The sequence below is a fragment of the Saccoglossus kowalevskii genome, chromosome 14 (genome assembly GCF_978046115.1).
Source record: "Saccoglossus kowalevskii chromosome 14, keSacKowa6.1, whole genome shotgun sequence".
Taxonomy (NCBI): Eukaryota; Metazoa; Hemichordata; class Enteropneusta; family Harrimaniidae; genus Saccoglossus; species Saccoglossus kowalevskii.
In genome coordinates this window covers 29,915,923-29,943,430 of record NC_140654.1, presented here as the reverse complement: position 1 = coordinate 29,943,430, position 27,508 = coordinate 29,915,923, and the positions used below count along the sequence as shown (strand labels likewise).

At 36.9% G+C, this 27,508-nt stretch overlaps 1 long non-coding RNA gene across 3 annotated transcripts; it reads right to left on the bottom strand.

The window, feature by feature from the left end:
• Positions 1–78: 78 nt before the first annotated feature.
• Positions 79–21,060, bottom strand: LOC102803756 (uncharacterized). 3 transcript variants are annotated; one of them, XR_014931636.1, is made up of 6 exons: positions 20,968–21,060; positions 14,812–14,894; positions 2,876–3,002; positions 1,196–1,261; positions 495–625; positions 79–396 (listed from the first exon to the last, which is right to left on the bottom strand). It is a non-coding gene; the product is annotated as an uncharacterized LOC102803756 (long non-coding RNA). The 3 variants fall into 3 exon arrangements; XR_014931637.1 differs by having other exon boundaries at positions 1,196–1,254; XR_014931635.1 differs by lacking the exon at positions 2,876–3,002.
• Between the last annotated feature and the right edge of the window lie 6,448 nt (positions 21,061–27,508).

Sequence of the window (27,508 nt, the reverse complement as noted above, 5' to 3'; positions counted from 1 at the left end):
AGGGCCACCCAACTCCTGCAAAATGAGATGAGTGGTACCAATAAAATGTATGAGAAAAAGATTGAGCAAGTGTAAGTGTTATTTTTTTTATTGCAAATTACAACTTTTATTCAAATTTTTTTCACAGCACATGGTTGTTACAGTGGCATGAATGAACTAATACATTGTTCTCAAAACTTGACAAACTCTGTGGATGGTACATGTAACGCTAATGTTTGTTCCAATCCTGCAGTTTAGTTACTAGAATTATAATCTTATAATTCAACCACTCAAAATGCATTTCTCAAAAGATAATTAATGTTGTTCTTCTATTAATTCTATCACTCCCAAAAACAATTATTTTTTCATGGATTGTGGTAATGTCTGATGAAGCTATTGAAGTCTGGCTTTTCCCACCTGATGACAAAACAGAGATAATTTTGTTAATGCATTCTCTCAAGTGTTGGTATAAGATACAATAGAATTCAAGCAGATTTGAATTTACATGTAGTTACCTTATCTTTTTAGCATCTCTGTTTGCTGGCAAAGCTCATCGGCTGTTTTTAATGATATACCCATCTTTCTTGCCACTAGAAATGCTATTGCTTCTTTAAGCAAGAAATCTTGCACAAATCTGGTTGCAAAACTGTAAATAAGGCAGTAACATCTATTATAAATACATAGGTACGTTTTATGAAAAATAACATAGTGAAACTATTATAATCTTCCCTGTGGTATAGTATGAATGATATAAGTATATTATAATCAACATGCATTGAACACCTTGCAACATGTAATAAATTTTTGCTTAATAAACATTTTCCTTACTCTAAACCTGGGCTAAAATAAAAAAGTAACTCATTACATTGGTGAATCAATCATTACAATTTGGGGGGGGGGGTGTACACAAAAATCTTGCACACCTCAAAAATATTGAAAAATAAAATAGTACATGTATCATAAATATATCGCGTAACAAGCAGTAGCACAAACAAGAATACAGTTTCAAATAAAAAAAAAGAAATACATATCACCCCAAATGTGAACATTTACAAGAGTATGCAATGACAAAACACAATTTTACACTGGGAGACACTATCAGAAATTTTCATTGGCAAGTTTACAATCAACTTGCAAAATGATACATTGATGCTTGGATATAATAGTTAATAAGCTAGCATTGGATAAATGATGCATATTATACAAAACTAAATACCTTTCCGTCATTCTCTTCAGCAAAATATATTTTTCTCTCCAGTTGAAGGAGGAGTTGTTCTGAACCCTGAAACAAAAGAATAGCTTTTTCAAATATCTTTATACACATATTGGGGAGAAGGCATTGAAAAAAAGATCTCTGAGGTTCTTTATAGATCTTGCTTCCTACATACAATTTTCTTTTCAAACGTTTTTTGTAATTTCCACACAAGACACTTTCCAATCAATCATGCATACATGCCCCATTGTAGTAACAGGCAGAATAATTTTACTAATCATATTTCATAACAGTTGTCACATATTCTTACTGGTATTTGTATGCAGTCACTGCCATAACCATACAAAATTAAGGGTTTCCTTTTACAATATGTTGAATTGAACACTGTACTTTTTTATAAAGTCTTTGTGCCTAATTAGGTGATTTTGCAATTTGTATGTAATTTGTAGAAGGATTTAGCAACAAGTCATTGTCAATGACACGTCCCCGTTCCGTTCATATTTGAGTGACATATACATTCAAAGCAGATCATGACCGAAATGCACCTGCATATGTACAACACATTGTACTAAATCTGAACAAAATCCATCCATGCATGACTGAGATCTGGTTCCGGAATTGTGAAAATACGTGATTTTAATACATTTTCGATCTTAAAATGGCCATCATTCAGCTATTGTTAAGCGGATCATGAAACAAATGCACATATCTATTTGTGACATGATGCACCATGTGTGTGTGAAGTTTGAACTTGATCAATCCAGACATGTCTCGGATACGGATCCAGAACTGAATTCTTTAAAACAAAATGGCCGCCAGTCGGCCATTTCGAACTTGATCCGAAAAAAAAAATGACGTGCATCAAGGTCCTATTATGTTTAATGTATGTACCAAATTTGAACGAAATCCGTCCATGCATAACTGAGATCCGGGTCCGGAATGGTGAAAATGTGCGATTTTGATGCATTTTCGGCCTTAAAATGGCCGCTATTCGGCTATCGTTAATCGGATCATGAAAAAAATGCATGTGCATATGTCCCATATAATGTGTGATGTATGAGTGAAGTTTGAACATAATCGGTCCATGCATGTTCGAGATACAGGTGATCACGGACGGATGCACAGACGGACGCACGCACACAGGGCAAAACATAAGTCCCCGTTTTCGGACTCCGTCCGAACGGGGACTAACAAAATGTTTCCCGTATTTGTTTTCATTTTGTATATATTCCTATGGAGAAAATAAAATGCTTGAAATTCCAAATAGATGTAAACATGTGTTTTACCTATATGGCATTAATTCAAAATAAAATCGGCTTTCACTCAGTATGCAATGGAATGCTTCTGTCCATATTCTGAATTATACAAATATTTCAATCTTTTTAAATATATATACTGTACTTGTATCAAATGTGCATCTTTAACAGTAGAGCATATAAAACCTGAAACAGTACATTTTCTGTATGATATGTACTTTTAATAATTCAATCTTCGAGTTTTTCATTGTTAAACACAGCACTAATATAAGGACAACCAATATCAACAGAACATGGTGAAAATATGGCAACATGTGACCTCATTAATTATGAAACAGATGCCTGAAAGCTTGGGCCCAACTGATACTACTTGTGGCTTTAATTATTCATATTAAGATATTTGAAATTGATTCTAATGGAAACTTACAACTGCTTTGCATGGTTGTGTTGTAGTTTTTCGTTATGGTATTCTTTCTACAGCAAACTTTGTTCATTTGGTAAGAACACTTTTATATACTTTCTTCAAACATGACTTTGAACACTGGCAAGAGGAACTAGATAGAAAAAGAAGGAGATAGTAGTTGAGCAAAACTACAACTGTTAAAGGAAACAGTATATGTCAAAAAAATTCATAAATTGAATGTTGCTATGAATATCTGCATGATTGGAAGCAATCACTTTTACATGATTTAAGAAACTTTAAAGGCACTGATTATTAGAACTGATGCAGGGCAATCTGATTATGGGAGGGTTTATATGCTGTCATACTGGTTTACATTTTGTGCTTGCATGTGTGCACAGTAACTGGTTGGCTATAACAATGTATTCGCACCTGAAGATAAAAACATAGTTGAACTCTGGTGACTTTGCCCTTTGCTATATAATGTTATTCCTTTATCATAGTCATAATCAATTTTGAATTAAAACAAGTTTTGGGAATGAAACGGCAGTGGGAATGCTCTTAATTGATATAAATATCTTACAAAAACATTGATGTCTAATTTGTTTAATTATTTTAAGCTTTATTCAAAGAAATTCTGATATCTCTGAAAAAAAGTGCTGCATTTAGACACGCATAAATTCGTAAAACATGCAAGATAACAGAATATAGTATTTTGTACAGGTGTCTGTCAAAAATTAATGATTCACTGAGACAAATATGAACTGCCTTGTATGTGACTACTGTATTGTTTGAAAAATAAAAAAAAAACGCCCTCTAGGAATAACTATAATTTCGCATTTATCAAGATCTGCTTTGTATGTAAATTAAATCAAACTGTTGGTTGGTGTCCAGTGAAAAGCGAAGTCAACAATACTGTTGCCTCCTGAGAATCTACATCTTCAAACACTGCAATCTTTGTTTTTGAAGTACATTTTTAAACTAGTATTATAAAAGCTATATCATTCTGTTCTAATAGCTGAAACAAATTCCTGTGAATTTTAATTTAAAAAATTTATACATTTCAACAAAACATTTTTTTTTCTTTTAAAATGTGGATGCAACTTTTTGCTTTTTATGTATTTTAGCGTTAACAGATTTTCTTTTGACTGCAGATCTTAATAAAAAGTTTGGCACCCAATTCATAGGAGTGCTTATATTGATTTTCTGACATCTTGTTTTCTGTAAAGATTTTATTGGTAGGTTTGCAAACGTGTATCAGACTGTGCAAAAACTCTCTTCATGAGTTGGTTTTGAAACCCAGTCTAGTATTCCCATGGGATTTGGGAGATACCGTAAAAAATTTCGAAAGCTTTAGAAATTCGGCCACCGGTGTTTTTGGCGAGTTTACGTAATTTTACAACCTAGCGACTCTGAAAATTCGACCAAACTTTCATATTCCGGAGCTCTTGGTAATTCGCACCAACTCTGTCAGATTACGGGTTTCTGTAATCCTGTACTCGTCGAGTGTGAGCTAGGTCAGGTTTGCCTCCACGTAATTTGCATGAACTAAAATAACATTGAAGTCACATGTATTTATTTATATATCTATAAAATTTATTATTTAATAAAAAAAACATCAGAGTTTGTATTTGCTTTTGAAAAAAGGTTGATTCGAATAACAATCACAGTCTGTATTTGCTCTTAAAAAGGTTGATCCTAAATAAAACCAGACGCAACATTTTTGCCAGTCATTGAGAAAAACAATTTGCATATAAAGCAAAGGACAGCCCCCACTGCATGAATCCGGTTCTGTGATTGCTTAGACGCTTGACTTGTGTCATCGTCAAATAAGTCAAAATTTACAGACGTGGGCGACCAAAGAGTACAGTATGATTATTACTAGAACGAGTACAGAAATTACTCGAATGTAAGCAGAATGTCCCCGCAAGGAGCTGTAATGAGCTAATGTAATAATGTAATTTCCCGGAGTACGTTTTACATCGGCCAAACTCCCATGCATTTTAAACACTCGGTATGGAATAAAACAAAAATTGAGTAAGTAAATAAATTGGAAACTAAGCTCGCAAGCTTCCAACACTTATTTGACTTCCTGGTTTGCGTATTTTGAAGCGACGTAGGCCTATTCACAGTTTATTTTCCCTCATGTAGACACCGCCAAAAATCACAGTTTCACCGCAGTGATTTTCCAAACGACAGCGTCCGGTAATACCAGTCTCGCACATTGGGACAGAGTGAAACACATCCGCCCGGACATCCGCTAATCCACATAACCAATGCACTGGATGGCAGTGAGAATAGCCTCACACAGAACGAACAGGCTGTTTGTGGAGGGACTGTGGTTCGAGGTGTTCACCAACATCCGCAATATATTTTGCTGCACAAATCAAACGGCCCTTTTTTTTTCCACTCTTGTGTAAATTAGGTCATGTAGGTCGTGACCCCTAACTCAGCATCTACCACGCGTTATTTCAAACAAATTTGTCCGCACTATCGTACGCGCTTGTTTTTATTTCACTCTTGTGTATTAAAATTAGGTCATGTAGGTCGTGACACCTAGCTCAGCATGTACAGCGCGTTATAGCAAACAAATTTGTCCGTACTATCGTTGTTTATTCCACTTTTAAGAAATACAAAAAGCTTCCCAGGTTATTCCAAAACGACCAATATTTCTTCCAAAATTTCGTCCACAATTTTTGTTGATTTTGTGAGTCTAAAAATTCGACTATCAAAAAAAAAACAACTAATTAAAACTGGTCGAAATTTTAAAGTTTTTACGGTACATTACCATTGACATTTTTATAAGATAAATGATTTACTTCATTGAACACATACAACAATGCATATTCCCACTGGGATCAGTGACCTTTGAATGTGTATCACCAGTGATCAGTCAAGTAGAAACAGTCAAAGTATTTTATCAGATTTTCCCAATTTTTGCACGATTTTTTTTACACAGGTCATCTGTCATTTGAACTAAGGCAAGATTTTATATTGGCGAATTAGGTGACTGAGTTTAATAAAGTTTGGAATAGAATTAGTGAAGTTATTGTGCACACATTGACAATTATTAACAACAATGACGACAACATCGACAACAGACATTCTCCCCTCAATATATCTTTCCCTTCCATCTTTGATGATACGGGCAAGGTAATAATAGCATTACGACTGCTGTTTATTAAATTACATTTGTGTGTTTCTAGTAATAAGACAACTTCATGGTGAACGAAATTTGTTATCAGACAATTGCATGCTGGTTGGCAAAAATATACAAGTGACAGCCTATTTGTACATGAATGTGTTTAAAAATAAAAACAAGCAGCCTCTCGGCAGAGATAGCTCCGCTGTTAGCAATGCGCATTTCAATTAAAGAACAGAAGATATCATTAGAAAATGAACAAAATGCATAGTATCAAAACAATCAGACTTGCGGTTTTCAACAAGAAGTGGAAAATATCACCTTTTACCAAAAATTACAAAAATATTCACCAAAATTAGAGAATTGAAGATATCATCATGAAATGAACAAATCTGAGTTAGAACCACATGTAGTACCTATATATGTAACATCAAAGCAATTGGACTTGCGTTTTTTAACAAGAAGTTGAAAATATCACTTTTTACCAAAAATAACAAAAATATTCACCAAAATTAGAGAACTGAAGATATCATCATGAAATGAACAAATCTAAGAGAGGTCTACCCAAGGTACATATACACCAAGTATCAAAGCATTCAGGCTTGTAGTTTTCAAGAAGAAGTCGAAAAATTAAAACATTGACACGGACGACGACGACGGACAATTACTCATATGATAAGCTCCGCTCGACAAAGTCGACAGCGGAGCTAAAAATTAGTAATTTTGAGGGGAGTGGTTGCTGCAGCAATGAACAAATTACATGCTTTGCATCAGTTAATAATCAACTGCCCTTATTACTTATTACAAAAAATTATAAATTATATTAGTAGATCAAGTTAATACAGAATAACTTGCAAATAATTGTGGCCAGCACAATAAAATAGTGAATCATAGACAGCACACCTATCAATGAAATGGTTTTGTCAAGTCTAGAATCAAAGAAAGCTTTGAAAGAACTCCTGTGTGCTGAGGGTATTGGAGACACATTGAAAAAATACTTGTACTTGAAAACTAATTATGCAAATCAGGTTTTTACATTGTCCTAGAGCATCTATGTACCAAGTTTCATTGAAATGCGATGAATAATATTTGAGATATCAGTGAAAAAGCTGAAAATTAAATAATTATGCAAATTAGGTAATTAGCATGTACTGATATTACCCTAAAAACTATCAGGTCTGTGCAGTTTCCTATGACATATATCTACCAAGTTTTATTGAAATGTGATGATTAAATTAATACTTGGGATATCAGTTGAAAATCCGAAAATTGACTAATCATTATGCAAATTAGGTAATTAATATGTATGGATTTTTACCAAAACCTAATCAACAAGCCATGCATGGCACAGTCCCCGTTAGTTATCAAATTTAAGATATATAGTTTTGTTTATAGTAATATAGCTGGAATATAACCATGACAGGAATATGATTTTTTAACATTAAAATGATTGACAGTTGTATCTGATCGTCAAACAAGTACATGTCCATATTGAGAGATATTGCTCTGGAACAGCATTCAAAATCAGCCATTTTGATTACATGTATATATATAACGTATAACGAATATATAAAATTTAAATATAATAAGTCAAAGCATTTAAGAGATATGGCTCTAGAAGCCCAATCATTAAAACAAAATGGCCGCCAGTCAGGCATTTTGAATCCAATCTGAAAAATAAAATGACGAGCATCAGGAACCCGTAATGTCTAATGTATGTACCAAGTTTGAACGAAATCCACCCATAAATGCTTGATATTTGATGATTTTTTAGCACAAAAATGACCACCATTCGGCCATTTTGAATAGGATAGTCAAATCAATATATCTGTTTATCTATGACATGATGTATAATGAATATTTAAAATTTGAAAATATTATCAGTCAAAACAAGTCGGAGATATGGGTCTAGAAGCCCATTCATTAAAACAAAATGGCCGCCAGTCAGGCATTTTGAATCCAATCTGAATCAAAGAAAGCTTAGAAAGAACTCCCATGTGCTGAGAGTATTGGAGACACATTAAATATAATTTGAAATTACTTAGCTGAAAACTAATTATGCAAATCAGAAAATTAATATGACCAGATTTGAGTGTAAAACTAATGAGGTCTGCGCAATGTAACAGAAAATCTATGTCTCCAAGTTTAATTGAAATGTGATTAGAACCAAAAAAATATTAATTATTATGCTTATTAGGGAATTAATATGAACAGATTTTTACCCCAAACTAATTAGGTTTGTACATTGTCCTAGAGCATCTTTGTACTAAGTTTCATTGAAATGGAATAATTAGTACCGTGAAAACTCCAAAATTTCGACCCCTCTAAAAATTCGAACGCCTATTTATTTGCCGGGTTTCGGTGTTTTATTTACCTCCAAATTTTCGACTCCACTAAAAATTGCCGACTCATTCTTATTCAAAAATTGCGACCAGTTTTAGTTTTCCCCCAAACGAAAAAAAAAAACGATGTGAGCGTTCAAACGGGACCTTCCTCGAAGGCATGAATCCGGGTGTCTGATTGACTGAGAGATTTTTATTTTATTGGTAATGAAAATATATTCTAAATAAATGAAGTTTCAAATAAAAACGAACACAAAAATCTTGGCATACTGCGTTTCTGAATTGTTGATTATTACTGTACTCAGTAGTGATTATAATAATGTACACAAAATAAATTTGTTGAATGGTTATGAAATACAAATAAAAGTCAACTTAGTTTCATCGTAAGCGAATGATTCCGGTCTCGTATAAACGTTTGATGCTGTAGGATATCCGCCATGTTCTCTTAGGTCAAATAGGTCAAATCGCTAATTAACCAATCAAAAAGCTGAATGATGCCAACGTGTTCAAATTACCATAGCTTATTTAAATATGTTAATGTTATTGAACGCAATGCGGAAGAGATTGATGTTGTAGTACGATATTTTGGCTTGGATTTTGATGCGAAAACGGCATGATTTTTTTTAAATAAAAAAATTAGTTGTTTTTAAAAAATAAACTGGTCATCTGAAGAATAATTTAACATTGTTCACAGTGATAACAGCTCATTCTCGAAAGGAAGCTTACCCGCTCACGCTAGTCACGATAAAAATCATACACGTGTACTCTTGAATAGACAGACGTCAATGACTACGGTAAAACTTACTCTATTTTAGCCGGCAGGATTGAATGAAATGTCCGAAAAATGACGCCAAAATACACCTTAAAAGTCCCATTTTATTTTCTTAAATCCCATTTTATTTTTTATTCCAAGGGCGAATTTACGGCAGAATTTGGTCCCTCAAATAAGGGACACGTGAGCTTTGATTCTAACCGGATACATTGCACTGGGTCGGGGAGATAGTTTGCTAAACTTCCATGTATCTTTTGTCCAATGGGTACCTGTACTTCGAACATTCGCAAGTTTTCCTAGGTAGTGCGAGACAGCTTTGTCTTTTGACCTATTAGTTTTGTGCTGACCTCTTCTCCGCGTCTTGATGTTTTGTTTTGCTTGTCATAATACTCACTGATTGATGACTTTGTTTAGATTTTGAGTTACAACTCGGCCACAACCTTTGCTTTTACCGTGAAACATGAGGAAGTTTACGTCAATTGACGGACATTGCATTTTTTAAAAACTAATGAAGCACACTGTCTATCATCCCCATTTTTTCATTTGCTGATTTCTATTCTGAAAAATTCGACCGTCCGAAAATGCACCTTAATTTTGACTCTAAAAACACGTCACATTTCTAACACCAATTATTTAAAACCGGTCGAAATTTTGGAGTTTTCACGGTACTTTAGATATCAGTGTGAAAGCTTAAAATTGGTTAATTATGCAAATTAGGTAATTAATATGTACAGATTGTAACCCACAATTATTCAGGTCTGTCTATTGTCCTACAGCATCCATGTACATTCATTGATATGTGATGTATAGTACCTGAGATATCAGTGTGAAAGTTGGTTAATTATGCAAATTAGGTGATTAATATGCACAAATATTTACCGGAAACTAATTGGGTCTGCATAATTCTAGATTCATTGAAATGTGATGATTAGTACTTTAGATATCAGTAGAAAAGCTGAACATTAATTATGCAAATTAGGTAATTAATATGCACAATTATTTACCCTTAGACTAATCAGGTCTCTGCATAGTCCTAAAGGATCTATGTACCAAGTTTCATTGAAATGCGATGATTAGTACTTGAGATACCCATGGAAAAGCTGAAAATTAACTAATTATGCAAATTAGGTGATTAATATGCACAAATATTTATCGAAAACAATCAATATCTGCATAATCCTTGAGTATGTAAGTACCAAGTTTCATTGAAATGTAATGCTAACTACTTATATCAAATGCTGAAAATTAATTAATTATGCAAATTAGGTAATTAATATGTACTGATATTACCATAAAAACTATCAGTTCTGTGCAGTGTCGTATGACATCTATGTACCAAGTTTCATTGAAATGTGATGATTAGTACTTGAGATATCAGTGGAAAAACCGAAAATTGACTAATCATTATGCAAATTAGGTAATTAGTATCCACGGATTATTACCAAAAACTAATCAAAACCTAGCATTAGTTCAGAGCATCTATGTACCAAGTTTCATCAAAATCAAATGAGTGGTTGTTTAGATATCAGTGGAACAGTCATGGAACCACTAAAAATTAGCTAATTATCATGCAAATTAGGTAATTAATATGCACGGATTTTTACCAAAACCTAATCAAATCTGCGCATTGGCCCAGAGCATCTATGCACCAAGTTTCATCAAAAACCGATGTATGGTTCTTGAGATAGCAGTGGAACAGTCGGACACACATACACACATACACACACACATACACACATACAGACACACTAACTGCAAAGACTCCCATTTTGTGCTTCGCACATGGGAGTCAAAAATAAAACGACGAGCATCAGGAACCCGTAATGTCTAATGTATGTACCAAGTTTGAACGAAATCCACCCATAAATGCTTGATATTTGATGATTTTTTAGCACAAAAATGACCACCATTCGGCCATTTTGAATAGGATAGTCAAATCAATATATCTGTTTATCTATGACATGATGTATAATGAATATTTAAAATTTGAAAATATTATCAGTCAAAACAAGTCGAAGATATGGGTCTAGAAGCCCATTCATTAAAACAAAATGGCCGCCAGACAGCCATTTTGAATCCGATCTGAAAAATAAATGATGTGCATCAGGAACCTGTAATGTCTAATATATGTACCAAGTTTGAACGAAATCCATCCATAAATGCCAGAAATGCTTGATATTTGATGATTGTTTAGCACAAAAATAGCCACCATTTGGCCATTTTAAATAGGATCGTCAAACCAGTAGATCTGTCTATCTATGACATGATGTATAATGAATATTTAAAATTTGAACATAATCAGTGAAAAGAAGTCAGAGATATGGCACGAGAACCACATTCATTAATACAAAATGGCTGCCAGTCGGCCATTTTGAATCTTATCTGAAAAACAAAATTATTTGCATCAAGGTCCCATCAATGTCTAACGTATATACAAAGTTTGAACAAAATCCATCTGTAAACAGCCGAGAAATGCTTAATTTTGATGATTTTTAGCACAAAAATGGCCACCATTCGGCCATCTTAAATCAGATCGTGAAACAAATTGACGTGCATATGTATAATATCATGTTTGATGTATGTGTGAAATTTGATTGTGATTGGTCCAGGCATTTCTAAGATACAGGTCCGGGCGCATGCACAGACGCACGAACACACGGAGGTCAAAACATAAGTCCCCGTTTTCGGACTGCGTTCAACGGGGACTAAATATGCGCATTTGCCCTGAGCATTTAGTTTCATCACCAACGTCTTAATGTCTTGTTTTTTGTTTCAAACCATCATTTTTTTCTAGTTTATATGGTTGTTTTAAAGGTAGAACCCTATCAGTGTCTGCTATGAAATATATTCAGGGATTGCAGTGTGCCCTCTTGCAGTTTTTTTCTAGAAAAACCTGTGTTATATTAAAATGATTAATATTATAACACTTAATCTGCACAATGTTTTATTGCCTGTATGCTATTAACTCATTATGGTTACAAGAATTAATTAATCAATTTTGAGATGACCTGCTTATCACCTGTCTCTCTCTTTAGCATGAGTTGTGCTGGTTGGGTCAGATAGAGAGAACCACTGATATACTTTCTTCTTTATATTAGCATTCCCACTTTATACATGTTAGTGTCAACCAAGGTTCATTTTTTTCCTGTCAGCTTTGTTTTAGCTTGCAGCTTTATCATAACCTTGTCATTTATTTCATATAATGTAGAAGTATGCTTTGCTATATTTCGATGCAACATTGTGCTGCTTCAAAACTTGTTTTACTGGCTTTACTACAAATTTCATTTACCAAAATAATAAATTAGAAAACGCTTGCCTACTTTCAAGTGTTGGAAACTTATTTTGTAGATTCCACTTAAGATAAAAAAAAAATATTAAAAAATAACTATAATGGACACACCAGTGATTGATCATGTTCCACAACAATCCTTCGAATATCTACATCTGTCACCGTAACGCAATAAGTTACAGCGTGTCTTCCACGCCAGTAAGCAGTTACTGCACTATTACCCACACTTGAACAGCAATGAGGTGTGACGACTGTGGTGCAACAAGGAAAACTGTAAAGCTTTGCCAGGGAGATCTTAATCTCTGCAAAAAATGTGAATCAACTCGATTCCCATTGGCATCACCACCCAAGATGGCTGCCAAGGGAGAACAAAGCTTGCCACACCCTGACGTATCAAAACTGGACACCATACAGGAAACACTACTCGAACTAACATCGAAGGTGGAATCGTTTGCAGATGTTCAAACCAAACTAGCAAATCTTCAAAAGTCAGTCACATATGTATGTGACTTTTTTGAGGACTTCAAAACCCAGTTGATTAGCCTCAAAAATGAAAACAAAGATCTACGAACCCAGCTAGCTAGAACGCAAGTGGATTTGAACGATCTACAGCAATACACACGCCGCAATAACATTGAAATTAAAGGAATCCCTGTTATGGAAGACGAAGACACCGACGACATAGTAATTAAGGTCGCGTCGTCCGTTGGAGTTGAGATCACCCGCGGCGACATCGACATCTCACACCGTCTACCAAGCAGATCTACTCGCCATGACTACAATCAACTAGAAGAAACACGACATTCAACGATTATTGCGAAGTTTACAAGACGTACTGTGCGTAACAAAATATACAGTTCCAGAAAATACCTGAAAAACAAAACCACAAATGATATTGTTAATACCGGCAGCAATCCAATTTACCTCAACCAAAACCTGACTTCATTGAACAAACAACTATTCTACAGCGCAAATCAAAGACGCAAAGCAGCTCAATATCGCTACATATGGACCAACGCTGGTAAAATATATGTAAGGAAGGCCAAAGGTGAACCAGTGATAAGTATAACACAACTTAGTGACATTCACCGCATCATGTAACTGTATTCAGTTTTAGCATCCATTATTATTATTATCCACAACCATGGATTCAACACCTTTAAAGTACAATTGTAATTCATATACTGTTAACCAATTCAATAACAGTCTTAATTCTTCCTCACAATCATGTGCTTTTATTCACCTGAATATTAGATCACTGTCTAAACATTTTGATGAGCTAACAACTTTTCTTAATGTACTGGAGAGAACATTTATGTTTTTTGGCCTCAGTGAAACCTGGCTGCATTCTGAAACTAATTGCGATTTATATAATATTCCAGCTTACAACTTGATCACCAATCACAGAGATAACTTACGGGGTGGTGGTGTGGCACTGTACATTCATAGCTCTTTGTCTTTCACCCCTATTGACATTAATATTATGCACTGTGAATCGGTCTTTGTGGAAACTACCATTAACAACAAAACAGTTATCATAGGTGTTAATTACAGAAAACCCAATACTCCCTATTCAGAATTCCTCAACAGTTTAGAAGCATGTCTAGATCAGCTGTCTGCTAGTGGTAATGAAACTGGAAAAAGGTTATATTACTTTTGGAATTTTTATCGACCTGAAAAAAGCCTTTGATACTATAGATCACAATATTCTGTTCCACAAATTACAATATTATGGGATCAGAGGGCTCCCGCTACTCTGGTTTAAAAACTACCTTTCTGTCCGTTATCAATCAGTGAAAATTAACAATATTACATCTACATATAAACCAATAAAGTGTGGTGTTCCACAAGGATCGATTCTTGGCCCACTTTTATTCCTAATTTACATAAATGATATCAATAACTCAACTAAAGCTTTTGACTTTCGCCTATTTGCAGACGATACTAATCTCTTTCAGTATATTAAAAGTAACACAATCAAACTTGCACATACTAACAACGATTTTCAAAGAGTCTGTGAATGGTGCAGTGCCAACAAACTTACAGTCAATGTAGAAAAAACCAAATGCATGACTATTAAAATGCCTCATAAACACCTGGGCATTGAGGGCAGCTTGGATATAAATGGGTTTGAGATAGAGGGCGTTTGTTCAATCAATTATCTTGGCGTGTCCATTGACCAGCACCTCAACTGGAAACCTCACATTGAAAAAGTAAAAAAAATAATTGCCCCCAAAGTTGGTATTATCTCCCAGATCAGACATTATGTGCCCAAATCAGTTTTACTTTTGTTATACAATTCCCTGATTCTCCCGCATATTAGTTATTGTTTAGAAGTATGGGGAAACGCCTATCATACACTATTAGAGCCTAATTTATACATGTAGTTACGAAAAACAAATTGTTCAGACAACTTACTTCTTCATCAGAATCTTTAACATCGGGCTGTCGAACATACTGATTATTTGGTCTTGCAAAAAAAGCTTCAAACAAAGTCATTTCTGAAAATACACAATATTAGTTTTTTTAACAAAATTACCAGGCAAGAACACAAAATGTGTTCCCACTAGAGATCCTGGAATGGACATTTGTAGAATAAAATAATAATAAATCATTAATCAACAAGTCATTGAAAATGACACAGTCCTTGTTAAATTTTTGAAAGTTCTCTTTGTGCTCGTCATATTAAAGTGGAGGGGTTGTCACGAGCATGTCCTTGAAACTTGAGTCCCAAGTGGCGAATACAACAGATTGTTTATTTACATCAAATTCGAAAATGTGTTGCGTGATGACCCCTTCGGTTTAAGACATAGCAAAGAAAAACATAGATCACAAGTGAAAGCATGTCCAAGTTATCACATTTCAAACAAACAGCCAGCCAAATTTGATCAAATTACAAATTGAATTGACATGTACATGTATCCATTTATGACATGCTAAATATCAATGAAAATGCTACATGGGTGACAGAGATATAGTAATATGGCCGCAAATAAAAACAGCCGTTATTCGGCCATCTTTGATCTGATTATGAAACAAAGTGACATGTCTGATGTATGTGCCAATTACGAATGAAAATGGTACATAAATCTTGGAAATATAGTCGTAAGGCCAAAAAGTCAGATGGCTGTCAATCAGCTATCCTTGATCCGATTTTGAAACAAATTGTCATGGACATGTATCTTAACATGTATAAAGTATGTGCCAAATCATGTCCATTTTGAATCGTATCGCTAAATGTTTGCATGTGCATACATGTATGTCCCAAATAAAGTACTAGGCATGCAAAGAATGAACAGAATCGGTTCAAAGATTCTGAAATATGACCTTGGATGGACGACGCACAGACGAACGAACGAACGAATGCACAGACGGTCAGAGGACATGTGTCTCAACATGTATAATCTATGTACCAAATTTGAATGAAAACTGACAAAGCATGTCCAAAATACAACATTTTCAAAAAATCAAGATGGCTGCCAGTTGGCCATTTTTTATCAAATTGCTAAACCACTGCATGTGCATATGTCCCACATAAAGTACTAGGCACATGCAAAGATTGAACAAAATCGGTTCGAAGTATTCTGAAATATGACTCCGAACAGACGGACGGAGACCGAATTATAAGTCCCCGTATTCGGACTGTGTCCGAATGGGGACTAATAATTCAATAAAAGATTCTGAGTCCAGCTACAGTCTGTTTTTCCAACTTCTGTCGAAGTGAAACTGCACCACTAAACGGCAGACAATGAGGAAAAGCCATGCAAGTGCAATGCACTGAATACCATAAAAACTCACTGTTGTAAAATTATTCCGTTTTACATGTGTGTAATTTAAAGTCAGGATTTTGTCTGAGAATTAAATCGATCAATGAATAAAGCAAACATTTAATTGTACAACAAGCTTTTCTTCCTCTATTTATCTCGCCATAGATGATTCAACTTTAAAATTTCACTACATATATCGGTATTCATACAGAGCATTACAAATACATAAACCACCTGAAAATTGGACACTTAATATGAGTACATGTATCTACTTAAACACATCAAATTACCAAGTGAGTAAAAATCAGCCCGTTTTCTGGACCTATTATTAGAACATAAAATAAAATAAGTATCCCATAACAAACAAACAAAATAGGTAGTCTCTGCCTATTTTCAATCTAAGTACACATACATGTAGAAGTGCATGTGTACATGATGTGCAACATGTTTTATATGTGGATGTGAAGCTTGAAATATGATTGCTCGAGGCATGTCAGAGATATACCGGGGTACATGTAGCTCTGGAACAGCCACCAAACGGCCATATTAAATCTGATCAGAGAAACAAAAGGATGTGCATGAATATCCCCATTATATAAATTGTGTTTTATTTTTAAAGATCTGGTTCCGAAATGACAGACATGCTTGATTTTAATGAATTTTTGGCATTAAAATGGTTGCCATCGTAATTTAGATTATAATTATACATCCCAAAATATATGAAGTTACTGTATTATTGCATGTATGAAGTTTGAGATATACTGGTAGCTGTAAGCTGACAGATTGACGGACAGGACACAGAAGTGCATGGAAGTGAAATTTATAAGTCAGCGTATTCTGACTTTATTTAAACAAGGACTAATGAGATGATGAGGTGTGGACATAGTTGTGGACGAAGGACCAACACAAAACATGGCAGAGCTCCAGAAGGAGTACCTACACTTTATGCAAATTTTTTTAAAATTATGCTAATTTATTCATGACGTAGCAGTTTCTGTGCTCATGAATATTCATTAATTTGTGGGTCATTACATTTTAAAAGGGGCGATATATTATTTTTGGGGGAAGAGTTAGAAAGGGGGATTAGCAATCCTTAGGGGGTCAATACAAAAGAAGGGACCCATTTGGAGAGCAGCCATGCTCCTCGTGTCTGTTGTTGCACGTGACCTACAGCTGTCAACTATGTTCGTTCTTCGACTGTGTTCGTTCATTGACGACTTCGACTGGCTTCCATGTGAGGTAGTATTCTTGTGTTCTGTTTTCCTGACTTCAGTTTTTGAATCCGCTGTTTATGATTTTAACGTCTTTCATGTCTTTTGTAGGAGTGTCCAATCCGTGATTCGAACTTGCGATCTTTGAGTTCCCAGCGCACTGTCTTGTCCACTGTACCACGAGTGTCTTCACACAGGAGTTAGGATTTAAGTCCTATTCATTCAAAAATCTAACAAAACATACTGGATTCGAACCAGCGATCGCTCACATTGCTGACATAGTACAAATCAACTGAGCTATGTGGGTAGTCATGGAAATTAAATAATTTGTTGTCATATTTAGCTTTATTGCCAAATGGTGTTTGCGAAAAAAAGATGGGCAGGCAAGGGAATTGAACCCAGGTCCTCCTGGTCACTATGTAGAGAACTGACCCACAAGACCACAATGGATTGACTGGATGTGTTTGCATTTGATAAGACTATAGTGTGTATATATATAGAAATACAACATATTTCTATTATTGAGTTACAATTGTCCAAAAAATTGCCAATTTTGTGTTTTTACTTGTGTAAACTATATGCATGCCATAACCCGTTAGTGTACATCTTGCCAATTGGGTGTTTGCCATTTGCGTTGCCCATACCTGACCCGACCCTAACCCTAATGCCAAGACACGTTCCTGTTAATAATTCCGTTGCCCATACCTGACCCGACCCTTACCCTAATGCCAAGACACGTTCCTGTTTATAATTGCTCAACAATGATACTCTGTTGTGCACTGTCTGCGGGTAAGTTGCATTGATGTCAACAAGTCGCGTTTAAGTAATTTCCACTATTAACAAGTGGTTAAATTGTGACAATAAATGTGTGGACAAATATTTGAGATTAATTTTGGTGTAGACAACTCTCGTTTAATTATTTTACACCATTACAAGTTGTTAAATTGAGAGAATAAATGTCTCAACAAATATTTAATACTTAGTTTGATGTAAACAACTCACGTTTGATTAATTCCCACAATTACAGGTTGTTAAATTGAAAGAATAAATGTGCGGACAAATATTTTAGACTTATTTTGGTGTAGACAGCTCTCGTTTAATTATTTTACACCATTACAAGTTGTTAAATTGAGAGAATAAATGTGTGGACAAATATTTTAGACTTATTTTGGTGTAGACAGCTCTCGTTTAATTGTTTTACACCATTACAAGTTGTTAAATTGAGAGAATAAGTGTGCAGACAAATATTTTAGACTTATCTTGGTGTAGACAGCTCTCGTTTGATTAATTCCCACAATTAAAAGTTGTTAAATTGAGAGAATAAATGTGCGGACAAATATTTTAGACTTATTTTTGTGTAGACATCTCTCGTTTGATTAATTCCCACAATTACATGTTGTTAAATTGAGAGACTAAATGTGCGGACAAATATTTTAGACTTATTTTGGTGTAGACAGCTCTCGTTTAATTATTTTACACCATTACAAGTTGTTAAATTGAGAGAATAAATGTATGGACAAATATTTTAGACATATTTTGGTGTAGACAGCTCTCGTTTAATTATTTTACACCATTCCAAGTTGTTAAATTGAGAGAATAAATGTATGGACAAATATTTTAGACTTATTTTGGTGTAGACAGCTCTCGTTTAATTATTTTACACCATTACAAGTTGTTAAATTGAGAGAATAAATGTGCGGACAAATATTTTAGACTTATTTTGGTGTAGACAGCTCTCGTTTAATTATTTTACACCATTACAAGTTGTTAAATTGAGAGAATAAATGTGTGGACAAATATTTTAGACTTATTTTGGTGTAGACAACTCTCGTTTAATTATTTTACACCATTACAAGTTGTTAAATTGAGAGAATAAATGTATGGACAAGTATTTGAAACTTATTTTGGTGTAGACAACTCTCATTTGATTAATTCCAACAATTACAAGTTCTTAAATTGACAGAATGAATGTATGGACAAATATTGACCATTATATTTGTGAGTAAATACCTGTTGTTTAATTAATTTCCACCTCTACAAGGTTGAGAGAATAAATGTGTCGACAAATATTTGATACTTATTTAGGTGTAAGAACTCGTGTTTGACCAACTTCCACCATTGCAAGTTGTTAAAATAATGAAATAAATATACTGGTATCATTGGATATTTGATTTAATTGTGAAACTTTCTAACAAAACGTTAACTGCTGGCTTCGAACCCTCAATCAACAATTCCGCAGACACGGTATAAATTCAACAACACCACAGAAGATATTCATCTGTTGCCTGAATTGTTTTCGTAATATAGGGAACGCCATCGACACTTTAACAAAACTTACCTTGACTTGGGTCTTGTTTATCTCTTGTCACAATCTGGAAACTGTTGAACAAATTGCGCGTCGTCCAGTTTAAGACGTTAGTTATTTTATTATTTATTCATTCAGTTTTGTATGGTGCAGTTTTGTGAGGTTTATTATTTTTTGCGACGTTCTTTGTTTACTTGTTTACGGTTTGAGAGATTTCAGTTTATTTGATTTACGTTTTTACGGTAGCTCTGAGCGGGACTCGAACCCACTGTCTTTTCAAGCTAATTTTGTTTTATTTTGATGGCACGCTTGTGTACCACGCCACGACGTTGGTCGTTAAGTGGTGTTCATTTTTCTAACTACTCTAGTGTTCCGATGAGTTGAACGGAAAAGCCAAAACGATTGCTGGTTTCTGATTGCTTCGGTTCTGGTGAGTGTGTATCTAGTGTGATTCGAACCCATGTCGTTTGTATTGGGCGTTTTTTTATTTCCCATGTTAGCTACGCCGTAATATGCAACCACTTCCCCGTTTTATTGTGATTTTGAGTGTTTAATGATGTCTTCCTCACCCGTCACGCCATGACCCAGTTTCAACCACACGGCCATTTTGCAACACAGTTCGTGACCCTCGGCGTCACCCGACTGACTATATGAGCGTTCTCTTCAACTGTTAAGCTAGGATTTATTACCGTTATTATCATTATATTGTCACGTGATTTGTTTTACCTTATGTGTAATGTCTTAAGTATCTTTATTGTAATTTGTATATACCAATTCGTATATACCGAGGAAACGACCCCGATTGAAGGTCATGTATTTTATGACGTCACCAATTCGTGTGTAGGTACTGCTTCTAGATCTGTGCCCAAAACATTGTAATTTTGATTCAAATAAGTCATACAGCTAAGTGGCAAGTAAATTGACCATCAAACAATTGGCGACTAGACTTGATGTTGCCAGTTGATTGCCGGATAGCTCCAAACTCCTTTTCCAACAAACAATTTTCGATAATTATTACTGGTTGATTTATTATACGAAATTTATGGTAATGAATAAATCGGGAATTCTTCGTTCTGGTAAGGATTAATGCTGATGTGTCAAATTTTAAAGTCTATCACAGGCGTTTGATCTCTGAGCCGTTACCACCACAGTCCCCGATTACCGCCGTATCACAAGCACTTAAGTTGAGCATAGAAAATACGGTATACTGCACAATCGCTGACATACGAGTGTACACGGTTTCTAGTATCAACCCTATTGTCAAATAATACGTTTAAATGCCACAACTTACCGTCAGTGAATGAAATATAGTCATGCAGCGACACTCTGAAAAACGGCCATACTACGAACTAGAAATATCCCATAATGTCTTCTCTATGCCCCCCCCCTAAGCTAGTGAAAAATTGCGACGTGTATTTCGCACCAGTGTCGGATGATAAAATGATATTGAAAGTTAAAACAACGATTAAAGTGAGGGCATTATCACTAAAGAACCGCAAAACACATTCGTAATGTGCATAATATAAATATTAACAACTTTATACTAAAATATAAATACAAGTATTATTAGATTATGCGGCAATCAATTTCTACAGAAAATAAGGGGACACTTTAACACACGTGTGTCCGGAAGCAGTAAGCTGAAACATTATATCTTATAAAATTCAAGATGCTTACAACCGACTTGATCGACAAACGGGAAGAAATTTAAGGTAAATGCTACACAGAAGTAAAACTATTGTAATTTTCTTCATTTTTACATACTAGTATTTGAAGAAACGAAATGAAATTTTAGGGTATGTTACGATTGTTTTCCATGAAACGCGCGCCCCCGAAAAAGTTGAGGGTTAGTCGCCCCAATCAAGCTGAAACCCTTTGTGTCAGAGAAATTTGCCTCTCAAAATGCAGAAAATAAGCAAGGTGAGGGTTGATGAGCAGACCCCCCCCCCTCCCCAATGCAAAATTTCGAGCCGCCGCCTCTGAGAAAAATGTGTTCACATTGTGGTCTATGAAAATATATGACAAGGAACCAATAAAGTCGACTTTCTATGACGAATTCTTGAAAAAATAATAGCAGACAGATTTTGACACAAAATATTGCTACTATCATATGCGTTAAAATATACGAACGTATCAAAAATAGCAAACTACGTATGGGTCTCATATAAACAAAGATGACGACTTTGGCTGTCGCGCAGATCACCGAGTACAAACCGAGACATTACCAAGCGTTAATTAGGTACTTGGTGTTTCGGTGATTGGAAGGTATCGAAGGAGTCACTGACGGTAATTTGTGTAATTCGCGCCCAGGGCAAACCGCATACTGTGCGGAGCGCGATGACCACCGCCCTTTAAATAAATATGACAGCTTTTCGTCACAGTCTCGCGCGAAATAGCGTTTGTCGGTTTGGTTACATCACGGTTCTTTTAGCACTAGTGCAGTGGTTACATGTTCATTTCAGAAATGTATTACATCCTCGGTTTATATAGTATAGTATATGTATATATACTTCTACATGTACATGAGCCATCTCATGTGTGACTGATTTTCGTGTTAGTAACTTTATACATCGGTCGACCACCTTACCATACTGCTGTATAACTAATTGGAAATTAATTCGAATTGGCGGCTTATATGGAAATGTTTTAAAATTGACATGGTATAATCTACTTATCTATGGGGCAATTTCTGTAATTTAGTTAATGTTTTCGCAATTTAACTGCGGGACTGGCTTGACAATGACTTAGGTCAATCATATCAGCAAATTCGACAACCTTGCAATCGCTTGTTCTGTATACCAACAACTTAGGACATATATATAAATACATCTACCAACTTTGCAATCACTTTGCACAACTTTGCACCGTGTATTAACTGCCTAAACCGACGATGTGCCGATAGCATCAACAACTTGTTCATTGAAAATGAGAGGAAATTTGAAAACTTTCCATGAATTAAAATAATACAAAAATATCCACGACTAACTACAATAAATGATTGACATCATGGGAAGAAAAAACGCACGTACATTGCCGCATATCGTTTTTATGTGTGTAATGAAACCAAAAAAGAAATCATCCACCAGCTGGTTTACTCAGGCAGTATTCCATGCAAGTACTAACCACGCCCAATTTAGCTTGACTTTAGATATCGGTTGATCACCTAAGCACACTGCTATTATAATTTGGAATTTATTCGAATTCGCGGCTATATTATGTTTGGAAATGTTTTAAAATAGTTATTGTGTAATCTGCTTGTATATGGGGCATTTTCTATACATTAAGTTAATGTTTTTTAAACTTAAAGCGAACCTAAATGCGGCCTTAATTTATAGTTGTGTATATTCTAAACTGTATTCGAAATAATATTGCAGTGGTTTAATTTTGTTTTAATTATAACTGTAGCTAGGATAGGCATTTGAAGTGCTTGCCATGGAGGCCATTCATGGAGGGGAATAATTAACGAACGAACATATTTAACATCCGGGTACTTTTCAAAGCTATGACGTTTTAGTATCTGATCGCATTCGTATACGCCATTGTACATAGCCGTTCATGCTGCCAAGCATTGTGTACTATTAGTATAAACTCAACTTTTATATGCACAATGTGCTTTTTAAAACTTGGGTTAGAGCCTTATGCGTTTGAACCACAGTATTCTGAGAGTGAAAGCCCAATTGCGTTAAAGTACCGTACTTCCCCGATCGTAAGCCCCTCCCGAGTATAAAGCCCATCCCTATGTTTTTACTTGGTATTTATCGAGTTGAGGGCATTCACTATTATAAGCCCAGAGTGTTTTTACTGGGCGTCGACGATATTCTTTAAAATATGCGTGTAAAAGGTGTGTTTCATTTCATAATAATCGTGATTGGCATGTTAGTTTGGTTCATGCTTTTAGTTTTAATTATGAGAAAACTCGCATTAATTTCAAGTTCAGAGTGCATGGCGAACATACACAACGTGATTCGCATCGTTTCTATTCTGTCATTTACTCAGGATGAACATCGATGTTGCAATTCTGGAGTAATCCATATTTTTTTGAGTAGTAGCCTTCGAAAAGCCAAAAATGTGATCGTCAAGGCGTGTACTTGGATATTGGGCATGGTTTACTTTGAGACTATCATGAAAGGCCTAGGGTTTGAACGATGAAACATGTTGGCGACCGAGAAAGGTGTTTAAATTCTTCCCCCACATTCAGTTTACCCTCGGTTACTATTAACCGTCGTTTATATTTCGGAAATTGCGAATCGCCAGTTTTTAGGGAAAAAAATCATCGTTTTTTCGTTGCAATCAGTGCTACAGATCGCATTTTAACATTGTAGTAATTCACTTCCGCATTGCGCTAAAAAAATCATCGTCAATAATCGGAAAATTTCATCATTACGACACATCATTTTGATTGGTTAATGAAAGACATGACCTGTTATGACAAAGGAAGTTGTTCCAGGTCAAATCGTGCTGAAAAACCTCATGGTGGAAAATTGTTTTGCGTCGAGAGTTTGCGTACGATCGAAAACATATCAAAACGAAGATAATGATAAACGCCTTCGTCCACAGTTTCCTCACAGACCCACCCATTATTTCACCGTAAATTCAGACGGTATGTAAATCGTATTGTAATAAAATGTGTGTGTTTTTTATGAACATGTTTGTTTCTTTTCCCGAGTGAACGAATATTTTTTTTGGATAATTTTTCGTTGTTTGCAAGATGGTTACAGTGTTTAACCCCAAAACAAAATCATTTTTTCTGAGTTGGTCCTCGAGTACAAGCTCATCCCTTACATTTCCTTTACGTGTTCATGCCTCCGGGCTTATGATCAGGGAAGTACGGTATACTGTGACGATTCAGATCAGTCCAGTGTGAGTGATGAGAGTATATTGTCGACGATGCCCCTTGTTCGGATGAAAATTTTATTTCAAATTACACGGAAGTCTGTGAACAATCTTCTTGGTGTTCCTGTGACACTTGTCCCATGTTTTGCCAGTGCAGCCCCGTGAATACATGGACGAAAATGTTTCCACCACCACCCTAGGAACTCAAGATAGCATACTCCAGCATCCAGACTTTGAATAATTTGCACGCCGCACAGTGCAGTACTGGAAACAGCATTTATTAGACAGACAAAAAACAAAACAAAATGCCTGTCTCGATCAATCGCACATCCATAATGTTTGTATGTTGATATGCTTGTAAATAACATTAACGTAAAAGTCGAAACAACCAAGACTAGAAGTCAATTCACCAGTCCAGCCAGCTATGGCTCCCTAAGTTGCTTATATTTAATCAGATACTATTTCGTCATCATGCTTTGTTACCTTACCTGTTTATTCCTCATGAGGGCGTTTTTTTATGGCAAGATGGCGCAAACGGAAGTCCTTCGCAGGTTTATGGTTTCTCATATTTAAATCATCATAACTCTGAAGATAATCATTTTTTTTAATTTTTTTTTTCAAATTTATTATCAATATACATAACTTGATAAATACAAACACCAAAATAGGCTCTATTTAGTTCCCCTTTAACTCCGGGGTTGGCTTGAAAATGACTTAGGTCAATTATACAAGCAACTTCGGCAACTTTGCAATCGCTTTTTCGTACTTTGCACGCTGTATTTTAACATTGTATAGACATCTCATGTTACAATGTGCTAATATAGGCAGCTCTCATCTGTTTTTTATTCAGTTTTCGACCTCATAACTGTCGGGGTCTGCATGCCAACAACTTAGGTCATATATACAAATACATCTACCAACTTTGCACAACTTTGCACCTTGTGTTAACCGCCTAAACCGACGATGTGCCGATAGCATCGACAACCTCTTCACTGATATTGAGAGGAAATTTGAAAGCTTTCTATGAATTAAAATAATACAAAAATATCCACGACTACCTTCAATAAATGATTGACATCATGGTGAGAAAGATTGCACGTACATTGCCGCGTATCTTTTTTATATGTGTGATTTAACGGAAAAAAATCATTCACCACTTTCTCTCGCCCTATCTGCACCGCCACACCCGACCTCTCAGTACAGCCTCTCTCGACCTCCCTGCACCGCCACACCCGACCTCTCTGTACTGCCTCTGCCACACAAGACCTCTCTGTACCGCCTCTCCCAACCTCCTTTCACTGCCCTCCCTGACCTCTCTGCCCCGCCACACCTGAACTCTCAGTAAACCCTAACCCGACCTTCCTGCACCGCCACACCCGACCTCTCGGTACCATCACACCAGACCTTCCTGTACCGCCTCTCCCGACCTTCTGCACCGCCTCTCCCGACCTTCCTTGCAGCAACTCTCCCGACCTTCCAGTACAGCCTCTCCCGACCTCCTGCACCGCCACACCCGACCTCTCGGTACCGCCTCTGCCACAACAGACCTCCCTGTACCGCCTCTCCCCAATCTCCCTGCACCGCCTTTCCCGAACTCTCTGTAGTGCCTCTCCCGACCTCTCAGTAGAGCCTATGCCGATCTCCCTGCAGAGCCACACCAAAACTCTCGGTAACGCCTCTCTTGACCTCCCTGCACCGCCACACCAGACCTCTCAGTACATTGTCTCTTGTTCTTCCTGTACCACCACACCGGACCTCTCAGTACCGCATCTCCCATCTTCCTTGTATCTCACCTCCCGACCTTCTTGCACAGCAAAACCAGACCTCCAAGCACCGCCTCTCCCGAACTCTCTGCACCGCCCCTCCCAACCTCCCTTCACCGCCTTCCTCAACCTCTTTGCCCCGCCACACCTGAACTCTCAGTACAGCCTCTCCCGACCTCCCTGCACCGCCACACCCTACCTCTCGGTACCGTCACACCAGGCCTCCCTGTACCGCCTCTCCCGACCTTCCTTCCACCAACTCTCCCGACCTCCCTGTACAGCCTCTCCCGACCTGCACCGCCACACCCGACCTCTCGGTACCGCCTCTGCCACAACAGACCTCCCTGTACCGCCTCTCCCCGACCTCCCTGCACCGCCTTTCCCGAACTCTCTGTAGTGCCTCTCCCGACCTCTCAGTAGAGCCTATGCCGACCTCTCTGCAGAGCCACACCCAAACTTTCAGTAACGCCTCTCTTGACCTCCCTGCACCACCACACCAGACCTCTCAGTACATTGTCTCTTGTTCCCCTTGTACCACCACACCGGACCTCTCAGTACCCGCGTCTCCCGACTTCCTTGTATCTCACCTCCCGACCTTCCTGCACAGCAAAACCAGACCTCCAAGCACCGCCTCTCCCAACCTTCCTGTACCGCCTCTCCCAACCTCCCTGTGCCGCCTCTCCCAACCTCCCTGCACCGCCTCTCTCGACCTCTCTGTACCGCCACACCCTTCCTCTGTTCACCACCTCTCTCGACCTTCCTCCACCGCCTCTTCTGACCTCCTTTTACCACCACCCCCGATCTCCCTGCACCACCACACCCCACCTCTTCGCACTGTATTTCCCGACCCTCCTGTACCGCATCTCCCGACCTCCCTGCACTGCTTCTCTTGACCTCTCTGCTCCGCAACATCCGACCTCTCATCAACTCCTCTCCCAACCTCTCTGCATTCCCCCTGTCCTTGTTTCACCTCTGTTGACCTATTTGCACCGCAACTCCCGACCTTCCTGTACCACCCCTCTTGTACTCCCAGCACCGCTTCTCTTGACCTCCCTGCAGCGCTACACCTGACCTCTCAGTACAGCCTCTCCTGACCTCCCTGCTCCATCACACCAGACTTCCTTGTACCATCTCTTCCAACCTCCCTGTACCGCCTCTCACAATCTTCCTGCACCACCTCGCCCAACCTCCATGCACTGCCTCTCTCGACCTCCCAGCACCGCCACACGTGACCTC